The sequence below is a fragment of the Euprymna scolopes genome, chromosome 4, assembly GCF_053919585.1.
Source record: "Euprymna scolopes isolate OS-2025 chromosome 4, ASM5391958v1, whole genome shotgun sequence".
Taxonomy (NCBI): Eukaryota; Metazoa; Mollusca; class Cephalopoda; order Sepiida; family Sepiolidae; genus Euprymna; species Euprymna scolopes.
Window position 1 is genome coordinate 177,191,680 of NC_136485.1, and position 12,500 is coordinate 177,204,179.

Sequence of the window (12,500 nt, forward strand, 5' to 3'; positions counted from 1 at the left end):
TTCTTAACGTAATCCTGTAAAAATCAATTACTTTCAGAGATGGAATTCTATTGCCACAAATATGGCGAGGAGTTGCTACTAAAACCATTTCCTGTCTTTACATGATCCAAAACGAGCTTCACAATCTAGTGAGCGATGATATTTATTTATCCCTACTTCCGTTTTCTAAATAGCGTTGTGTGTCTATCTTTATTTTCAGGACAAATTTTTTATCTATGCACGTTTATTCGCAACACTCATCTAGCTGCAACAACTGTCAACTCGTCCATGGAACACATTACCGAAAGAATACTTCCCAGATGACTATAACATGGTCATTTTCAAGTCTAATGATACACTAGTTCTTATTGAGACGTCCTCTTAAAAATGAAACCTACCCAAGTCGCAGTATTGCCGGTTATCACGGCGTTCTCTCACCGGTCATTTGACCCTGATTAATCCTTTTTCTCGAGTAGCTTTTGGGTCTGGTGCATAAGGTTTTATATGATTGAAGCTTCTTGTAAATAAATAATAGCAAAGAACTACACGCATAATTGTTGGATGTTAAGTTGACTCTTGAAAGAAGAAGCGAATAATGCAAGAAAAACTCGTTGGATTTCGTTATGAATCCAACAAAAAAAAGATGCAGGTTGTTTGCGCGATCGACTTTCTATAAATTCCACGATTTATTGTCTCTTTTTATACTTACATGGGAAATTGTTGTCGCTGGGCAGCTGGAAAAATATCGATTTTTCCTACTTACTTGTTTATGTATATTTAGCCGTTTGTATTCGTTTACATACATTCCTTACGCATTGTTAATATGTATATATATATATATGTATATATATATATATATATATTTATATGCATATGTGTGTGTGTTGTGTGTATATGTGTGTGTGCATATATAGATACATACATATATATATGTATACATATATATATATGTATATATATGTATACATATATATATGTATACTTATATATATCAACATGATTATGCCATACTAATAATAATATTTATAACGTACATAATAACGTTGGCACACTGATTCTCGTCATATCATTGAAGTTAAGCAATGTTGAGCCTGGCTAGTACCAAATGAGTCACGATTTAGGGAATTCTCGGCGTTGTATGTGCTCTCCGCTTATCTCGGCATTAGCCTTTTGTATTCGTTTACATACATGCCTTACGCATTGTTAATATGTGCCTAAATATATATATATATATATATATATATATATATATATATACATATGTGTGTGTATTGTGTGTATATGTGTGTGTGCATATATAGATACATACATATATATATATGTATACATATATATATTATATATATATATGTATACATATATATATATATGTATATATATATATATGTATATATATACCAACATGATTATGCCGTACTAATAATAATATGGAAAGATGGTGGGATCCTTCTACCGCTACAGAAGATATCTCACTACTGATGCAATTCTCTATCTATATAAAAGCCAAGTTCGTCCAAGGATGGAATACTGCTGCCATATCTGGGTAGAAGCTGCTAAAAACAGCCTATCCTGCCTTGACAGAGTACAAAATAGACTTTGTGGCTTAGTGGGGGATGCCCTTTTCTATACTTTGCAACCTCTCTCCCACAGAAGAGACGTTGCGAGCCTATCCTTGTTTTATCGTTATTTCCATGACAGGTGCTCATCTGAACTCCAATCTCTGGTTCCCCCTCGCCAATCTTTCACGAAAAACATCTGTCTAGCCGAATCCACTGTGAAAAATTTCCCCCACTCTTTATCTGTGCCTAAATCAAAACGTGGATTCCATGAACAAAGCTTCTTTCTTAGAACTGCACGCCTGTGGAACTCTGTTCCGTCTGCCTGCTTCCCACCTGACTACAACTTGGATGTGTTCAAGTCCAACGTTTACAAATTCCTAATGAACCGCCCCCTTAAGTAAACATTTCATCAAATCTCCACACTAACGTAATGTACTTGCAATAACCCTTATCCCTGAGTGGCCTCCGGGCCTTGATAAATGGTGACCACTATGTAAAAAAAAAATATATATATATTTATAACGTACATAATAACGTTGGCATACTGATTCTCATTAAATCACTGAAGTTAAGCAATGTTGAGCCTGGCTAGTACCAAATGAGTCACGATTTAGGGAATTCTAGGCGTTGTATGTGCTTTCCGCTTATCTCAGCATTGTTCCCAGTCGTTCTGAACCTCCACTTGCCACTGATATTGAACAACGCCGACTCCAAATGTGTGGTTGGAAATTGGCCAACTCTTGCCATAAAAACTTCCACATGCAGGCATCTTTACAGTGGGTATCCATAGTCTGTCAAGACTAAAGGAAGCTACCACACACACACACACACACACACACACACACACACACACACACACACACACACACACACACACACATGTATATATATATATATATATATATATATATATATATATATAATAAATTGCACAGCCAAACAACATCGCAGCCCACAAGAGTCATGGCAGTCAACGAACCGGAAGTCCAAGTCTGTGGTATTTATTATATACAATCTCTCACATTCTGAAAATTATATATATATATATATATATATATATATATATATATATATATATATATATATATATAAAGAGAGAGAGAGAGAGAAAGAGAGAAGAGAGAGAGATGTATGACGTGTGTCTGAGCATAAGCAAATATTTTTCCTTATAAAAAAGAAAGCAATGCATGAATAATGTATGAAAAAAATCCATGAAATTCTCTCTTTCTATTTCATTTTAATTCAATCATAAATCAAAAGCCTCGTTTCCCACTTGATCTCTATATGAACCACATAGATATTCAAATATTCAAGTCATCTCAAACAATAAATTAGTAAAGAAGTTGAGAACATAATTTTTCTCTTCAATCGATCGTTTAAATATGTAATAGTAGCGCTTGTCTTATTTATTCGGACTATTATTCTCATCTTAGTTGTTTTTCTCAAAACGTATCGGCCGTTTTCAGGTACATATCACCACTGGATGTTATTGAGAGAATGGTAAAAAATGTTTTCGTCTTGGTCTTTTTTTTTACCAAACATAGTCGTTAGAATTTAAAACGCAATTAGCGTTTTGGTCAAAATAATCTTTTTTACTATAGATACGTGTCCGTACCGTCTTGTGGTATAATGTTTGTATGTTTCAGAGATAACGATTGATAAATATTTTTGTATTATTTGAATAGTTTTGACTTTTGTTATCATTTTGGTTGTTGTTTTTATGTTTTTTATGTTATAGTATGTTTTTATTGTCGTCTCCTGGTCTTATTTGATTCTTGGACAAGAATCCATCTAGTCTGGTGGAGTATTCAACTTTGTGCTGTAACTTAATGTATCATCATCTGTACAAGGTGCACCATGTTCTACAATATAAATCTCACGTGTCTGTTTCAATGTATGTTTGTTTGTATAACAGGGGCGACGGATTTTCACGAGATTGATATTGTTTTGAAGTTCGGCCCTTTAGATAACAAATACCGAAAAATTGGCAAAAAACATTAATTTCTTCATCCTTAACTGGACACTTTTCTAAATGGAGGGTCTCTTTTTTCGCCGATAGTTTCGAAAGTCATCCCCTCTTTTTAATTGACTAGCCTTAATCTAAACCTTCGCCACTTCCAGTTTGGCGATGGATGCAACGACAAAGACGTTACCTTCTTTTTTTCACGGTCTTTGCCTCCTTCGCAGTACGGGTTCGAGCCTGCCTGGCTACTACCACTTTTTTTTTGCTCAACACAGACCTCCAAACACCCGGGCAACGCTGGGCACCCAGGCATGTTCTTTATAAAAGCCAGAGTGAGTTAGCCATACTGAGGAGATCTTATTTCGGGCTGCGAATACTATGTTGTTTTAAATATTTTGTCAAGGTTTACTTGTACTGGAAAGTATCCCCATGCCAGGTTGTTCTGACAAATCCCTGCACAGAGAGACGTTAAACATTGGTAGATAGTGTTTAGTTTCTCTCTTTATGTGTATGTACATCATCTATTTCTCTCTATATATATCACATAGAAAGTGAGAGATATATATGTATAGCGTGTGTCTGTGTGTAAGCAACTATTTCTTACAATAAGCATGAATATTTTGTTCAGATTAAATTATGTATTACCATAAACATCTACGCTTGTAACGTCCGTCCATTGAATATGTGTGCACAAATCGACATTCATGTTTACATATACTAGATATGCGTCTATTCCGTATTTATGTAAACAAATAGATATGTAAGCAAGTATGCCGTATTGTATTTAATATGTAAGATGTATTGTCCAATTTTCTCCACGTAAATAATGCAATCATCTTGGCATATGCAAGTGCGACGAATATCATATGTTCTCAATTATTATTAAAGTCAATATTATAAGCAATGTCAATTATCCAAGCAAATCTGATTATATGCGTATCTGTGTTTATATACCGATTTCAATCAAACTGCATTGAAGAAGACTTCGGTATGTATACGCATACGCACGCGCTCTCTCTCTCTCTCTCTCTCTCTCTATATATATATATATATATATATATATATATATATATATATAAGTGAACATGTTTGTGTGTGTGTGTCTGTGTGTGTGCATTTCCCTACGCAATAACTCTGTCAATTTTTAGTCTACAGACTTGAAATTAGATATACAGGGTACTGAGATTTGGAAAAATCTTTGTGATCGGTTTTCGGCCAGAAGTTTACCTGTTAAGCGGTCAAAGTTCAACGATTTGGCTTTTGAGAACTCTACCAAACTCCTCCGACAATTTTGGGTCGAAACACTTGAAATTTTAGATATAGGTTCCTTGCACATGGATCTAACTTAATAATATTTGAGCCCAAAGCAATAAATGTTAAGGGGTCATAATATAAAGCTGAACATCTGTGTGTGTGTCTGGTCACGAATAGGCTCCTATATGGTTGACTATTATAGAAAACTGATCACATATAATGAGAGAAGATGTATGGAAACACAGGAATGGGTATTGTGTCGTGTTGTGTTGTATTGTGTCGTGTGTTGTGGATTTATCGTTCGACTATTCCTCTTATGGCCGGGTCGTCATTTTCTCGCTGATGGTTCACAAAGTAGAAATATAATAAGTTGTGGAACAAAGAAAGGAAAAACACAAACGCCAATGTTTCACATATATTTGATGGTTGGACTCGTGAGCGTGTGTGTCTTCTCTCCGTTCTATCGATGTTACCTTCGCCTGTCATCGCAATTCTATTTCTGTTTCGCAGCAAACTGTAAAAAACTGTCCAACTGTCGTCGCTAACTAGCTCTCTATGTCGGTATTTGAAGTCGCCCCCACCTCGGCTACCGGAAGCTGCTTTTCCTTGTTTTATCTGTTCTGTGAGTTTCTATTGTCATTTTCAAATCTGCAGTGTTGATCTAAAAATACCTACAGATTCATTGTTTGTTACTTCCTATCTATTGTTTCCTGTTCCTTTGTCTATTGCCCCCCCTCTCAGCACTTAGTAACTCAAGTCCACCTCAGGTCCACTTTATAGTATTACACTACAATGCCACCATTCGCTCACGATGTATTATTGTCACAGTCCATCTACTACTAGTCTGTCACTCTTAGACAGGGTTCAAAAGAGAGTTGCCAACCTAATAGGTCCCGAATGATCAACTAGGCTTCAGTCTCTCTCCCATCGACGAAATGTTGTATCCGTCTACTTGCTTTACAAGTATTTTAATCGTAGATGCTCCCACAAATTACAAGCCCTTGTGCTCCCTCGACGTAAATACTCTCGTCAAACCCGATAGGCAGCAAAATCCCACCCCTACACAGTAGAGATCCCCAGACGCCAGAAAACCTTCTATTCTAATAGTTTATTCCCCTGAACTGCCAGACTTTGAAATTCACTTCCGAGTCCCTGCTTCCCCAACTGTACTGAGATGCAGAAGTTCAAGTGTAATGTAAACGAACAGCTGACTGCTCAACTCACTACATAGTATCCCAGACAGTAGCCCCCTACACCAAAGTGGCACTGTGCCTTGTTTTGTGGTGAAGATGCAAAATAAAAGTACCGCGTCGGGGTGTTCAAGATAAAGTTGTTTGCATAATTTCCAATGTACTGTTGTCCCCAACTGGTCATGTCTATCCTTATATTTTATTTGGGGTAGTTTGATATAAATTGATACTAATTATGTGGTTTAATGTTTCATCCTCTTGTCCATATAATCTAATAATCTAATAGCATGATCCTGTGTGACTGTTACAAGGGAATTAGTTTCTCTATTAAACTTACCTTTTATTGTAAGGATAGATTATATAAATTGTTCCAAACCAGTTAGATTACTTTTTTTTTTACAACATGTACATTTATTTCACTGGTAAATTATTTTAATAATTTACAAACATATCATTCCGAAAGGGCTACTCAGAATTATTATTGAAGGGACGGAGTGCTCATTTTCTTAGGGCGCTGTCCCATTCTCTAATCTTCTGACCTTGTGTCACATCTTCTCCAGATGGAAAATGAGGTAAGTACTTGCCTGTGTACTTCGTCGTATGCCATATTGGCGATACGTGATAGTACTGTTTATCTTTGTATATTCTGTTTTGTGCCAATAAATTTTACTTTTTTAACCATTATTTGCATCAAAACAATATATAGTGGCAAAAGTGGCACTCTTGTATTGTATAATTTACAAGAAATATAAATAACGTGTTCACGTTATTAATCTTATTACCCCAGATTATATATTTCATATATATTCTGGGATAATAATAATATATATATAATATATGAATACTATATATATATATATATATATATATATATATATATATATATATATATATCATATATATATTATATTTCATATATATATAGTATTCATATATTATATTTCATATATATATATAGTTATTATTAAATTTAGTATTATATAAATATATGCACATGCTTGATTACACACATACACACATATATAGTATAGTATAGTATAGTATAGTATAGTATAATATAGTATAGTGTGTATATATATATATATATATATATATATATATATATATATATATATATATATACTATACCGTAGGTTTAAATCTTGCACGTTTCTGAGCAAATCTGTATTTACATAGACTAGAATATATATATATATATATATATATATATATATATATATATATTATATATATATATATATATATATATATTATATATATATATATATATTATATCAACATTAATAAAAATAACATTTCAAAAGCATATAATTATCATGGTCGCAGGAGAATTATAGATGACCTTATTTGTATAAATCATAACAAGGACTTTAAAGACTAAATATTGAATTTATCCCAAGGAATTAGAATAAAAATGTAAACATAGACGAACACATGCTACATTCTTGATTTAGATATAAAAATTTAGGATGTGATATTTATTTATAAAAAAATGTTCGATAAAAGAAAATCATTCCACCTATAAAATAGTCCGTATTCCACTATAAAATAGCCCGTATGCTACTATAAAATAGATCGTATGCCACTTTAAAATAGCACGTCCTATATATGTATATTACGGTAACATTGTGTCCGAATTTTTTATAACAGCTCGTGTCGTCACTCTAAATTTGATAAATTTTATATAATATATTTTATTATATATCAGTATGTAGTTTAGTAATAAGAATTATTAAACAAGACGGTGAAAAATATTTTAACGGTTTAATAAAACATTTACTGCTGCTTTAAAATCATATAAAATTAATCAAAATAGATCAATAGAAAATATCCAGAACCACATGAGTAATGCTAAATTTTTCTAAAAAATGTATATATTTATATTACTTTAAATTTATATACATATTTCATATATATATTTTTATATATTTTATATATATTTTTATATATATTTTATAAAACTAATAATTATAGGGATGGTACGAGTAAATAACAATGTAAATAAGTAATAAGTATAATCACAAGTGATAAGCATTATAATCATAAGTGATAAGTAGTATAATCATAAGTGATAAGTAGTATAATCATAAGTAATAAGTAGTATAATATAAGTGATAAGTAGTATAATCATAAGTGATAAGTAGTATAATCATAAGTAATAAGTAGTATAATCATAAGTGATAAGCAGTATAATCATAAGTGATAACTAGTATAATCATAAGTGATAAGTAGTATAATCATAAGTAATAAGTAGTATAATCATAAGTAATAAGTAGTATAATATAAGTGATAAGTAGTATAATCATAAGTAATAAGTAGTATAATCATAAGTGATAAGCAGTATAATCATAAGTGATAAGCAGTATAATCATAAGTGATAAGCAGTATAATCATAAGTGATAAGTAGTATAATCATAAGTGATAAGTAGTATAATCATAAGTGGTAAGCAGTATAATCATAAGTGATAAGTAGTATAATCATAAGTGATAAGTAGTATAATCATAAGTGATAAGCAGTATAATCATAAGTGATAAGTAGTATAATCATAAGTGATAAGTAGTATAATCATAAGTGATAAGCAGTATAATCATAAGTGATAAGCAGTATAATCATAAGTGATAAGCAGTATAATCATAAGTGATAAGTAGTATAATCATAAGTGATAAGTAGTATAATCATAAGTAGTAAGTAGTATAATCATAAGTGATAAGTAGTATAATCATAAGTGATAAGTAGTATAATCATAAGTAATAAGTAGTATAATCATAGGTGATAAGCAGTATAATCATAAGTAATAAGTAGTATAATCATAAGTGATAAGCAGTATAATCATAAGTGATAAGCAGTATAATCATAAGTGATAAGCAGTATAATCATAAGTGATAAGCAGTATAATCATAAGTAATAAGTAGTATAATCATAAGTGATAAGTAGTATAATCATAAGTGAAAAGCAGTATAATCATAAGTGATAAGCAGTATAATCATAAGTGATAAGCAGTATAATCATAAGTGATAAGTAGTATAATCATAAGTGATAAGCAGTATAATCATAAGTGATAAGTAGTATAATCATAAGTGATGAGTAGTATAATCATAAGTAATAAGTAGTATAATCATAAGTGATAAGTAGTATAATCATAAGTGATAAGCAGTATAATTATAAGTGATAAGCAGTATAATCATAAGTGATAAGTAGTATAATCATAAGTGATAAGTAGTATAATCATAAGTGATAAGTAGTATAATCATAAGTGATAAGTAGTATAATCATAAGTAATAAGTAGTATAATCATAAGTGATAAGTAGTATAATCACAGGTTATAAGCAGTATAATCAAAAGTGATAAGTAGTATAATCATAAGTGATAAGTAGTATAATCGGAAGTTATAAGCAGTATAATCATAAGTAATAAGCAGTATAATCATAAGTGATAAGCAGTATAATCATAAGTGATAAGCAGTATAATCATAAGTGATAAGCAGTATAATCATAAGTGATAAGTAGTATAATCATAAGTGATAAGCAGTATAATCATAAGTGATAAGCAGTATAATCATAAGTGATAAGTAGTATAATCATAAGTGATAAGCAGTATAATCATAAGTGATAAGTAGTATAATCATAAGTGATAAGTAGTATAATCATAAGTAGTAAGTAGTATAATCATAAGTGATAAGTAGTATAATCATAAGTGATAAGTAGTATAATCATAAGTGATAAGCAGTATAATCATAAGTGATAAGCAGTATAATCATAAGTGATAAGTAGTATAATCATAAGTGATAAGCAGTATAATCATAAGTGATAAGTAGTATAATCATAAGTGATAAGTAGTATAATCATAAGTGATAAGCAGTATAATCATAAGTGATAAGCAGTATAATCATAAGTGATAAGCAGTATAATCATAAGTGATAAGTAGTATAATCATAAGTGATAAGCAGTATAATCATAAGTGATAAGTAGTATAATCATAAGTGATAAGTAGTATAATCATAAGTTATAAGCAGTATAATCATAAATGATAAGTAGTATAATCATAAGTGATAAGTCGTATAATCATAAGTGATAAGTAGTATAATCATAAGTGATAAGCAGTATAATCATAAGTGATAAGTAGTATAATCACAGGTTATAAGCAATATAATCAAAAGTGATAAGTAGTATAATCATAAGTGATAAGTAGTATAATCGGAAGTTATAAGCAGTATAATCATAAGTAATAAGTAGTATAATCATAAGTGGTAAGCAGTATAATCATAAGTGATAAGTTGTATAATCATAAGTCATAAGTAGTATAATCATAAGTGATAAGCAGTATAATCATAAGTGATAAGTAGTATAATCACAAGTTATAAGCAGTATAATCAAAAGTGATAAGTAGTATAATCATAAGTGATAAGTAGTATAATCATAAGTGATAAGCAGTATAATCATAAGTAATAAGTAGTATAATCATAAGTGATAAGCAGTATAATCATAAGTGATAAGTAGTATAATCATAAGTGATAAGTAGTATAATCATAAGTTATAAGCAGTATAATCATAAGTAATAAGTAGTATAATCATAAGTGATAAGTAGTATAATCATAAGTGATAAGTAGTATAATCAAAAGTTATAAGTAGTATAATCATAAGTGATAAGTAGTATAATCATAAGTGATAAGTAGTATAATCATAAGTGATAAGCAGTATAATCATAAGTGATAAGTAGTATAATCACAAGTTATAAGCAGTATAATCAAAAGTGATAAGTAGTATAATCAAAAGTTATAAGTAGTATAATCATAAGTTATAAGTATTATAATTGATTCGGCCAAAAACTATATAAAACAAAGTAATGCAGTTAACTCTTACCTTCGCAATAAGGGGCAACAACCCCGTATTTTTTCTGTATCAGAACACATGCGACATTCAAATAGATGTGCGTGATGTTACCAAGTTAATCAAAACCTCGAGTCCAGTGAAGCAATGGGCCCTGACGCCATTCCACTTATAGTTCTCAAAAAGCTTCAACCAGAACTAGCTCCCATACTTATAAAGCTGTTGCTTCCCAACACCCTGAAAAACCTAACTATTATTAAAAATTCAGGTGATTGGTCATCTCTCTTTCAATACAGACCAATCTGTCTCCTGTGCGTCATGAGGAAGTTGCTGGAATCTGTGTTGTATAGCAAAGTACTCAACCGTCTCAGTAAAAATAACCTGCTCAGTTACATGAAATATGTTTTCCGTTCTGCTAGATGTATAGCCGATGTGCTAATAGTTATTTTTCATTCGATTAGCGAACTCTCGACGGAGGCTTCCTTTCTAGTGCAATTGCTCTTGACATATCAAAGGCAATTGATAGCGTATTTCATAAAGGTCTTCTCCATAAAATCTTCAGCTACGGTATAGCTTGATATGTCTTCTCATTTAATTATTAGATAGGTTCATAAGAGTAGTGGTTGATGGACAGAAATCAGAAGCTCAAAGTATTAATGCTGGAGTATCACAGGGATTCATTCTGGACCCAACGCTCATTCTTGATCGACATCGATGACATCCCAAATCACATTCTTATATCATTCATGGACAGTTATGCTGACGACACTATCATCTATGGCAACACTTCAAAGACCGTAACCGACCAAGTTCTCTCTGATTCTCGCTCCTTTGATCTTGAGCACGTGGTACAATGGCGAAATAGATGACTAGTTAATTTTAATGCATCTAAAACCAAGCTTCTATCTTTCTGTCATGAACGCTCTGACCCCCGACTGCCATCAACTAAAATTAATGGCACTTGTCTTGGGAAGGCTCCATATTGACAAGCTCTGACCTTTACTCACGATCTGAGATGGAACACGTACATCAGAACCGTTGCCAAGGCTGCTGGGAAAATGGTGGGATCATTCTACCGCTACAGTAGATATATAACTGCTGATGAAATTCTCTACCTATATAAGAGTCAGGTACGTCCAAGGGTATACTGTTGCCACATCTGGGCAGGAGCTGCTAGAAAGACCTTATCCTGCCTTTACAAAAATAGCCTAGTGGGGTATGCCCTTTTCTCTTCCCGGCAAACTGTTTCTCACAACAGATACGCTGCTAGCCTGACTCCGCTTTATTGTCATTTTCATGGCAAGTGCTGGTCTTATTTTACAAAAAAAAAACCGTCTTGCTAAAACCACTATCAATAATTTTACCCACTCTTTATCTGTGCCTGAACCTAAACGTATATTCTATGAACAAAGGTTCTTTCTTAGAACTGCACGCCTGTGGAACTTTGTTCCTTTTTTCTGCTTTCCACTGACTACAATATCGTTGACTTTAACTCCAACACGAACTAGTTTTTGATGAGCCGCTTCCCTTAAGTAATCGAATTTACCAAATTTTCACTGCAAACGATTACTACATTTTCCCATTGACTACTGTACACTCTTTAACCCTTATCCTAAGGAAGCAGGAAGATATTTAAAAAAAAAACAAGTGAAATCACTAACTAAAAGATGATATTAAGAGAAAAAATGAATTCACGAAAACACAGTGTTATGCAGCCATCTTGCTCTC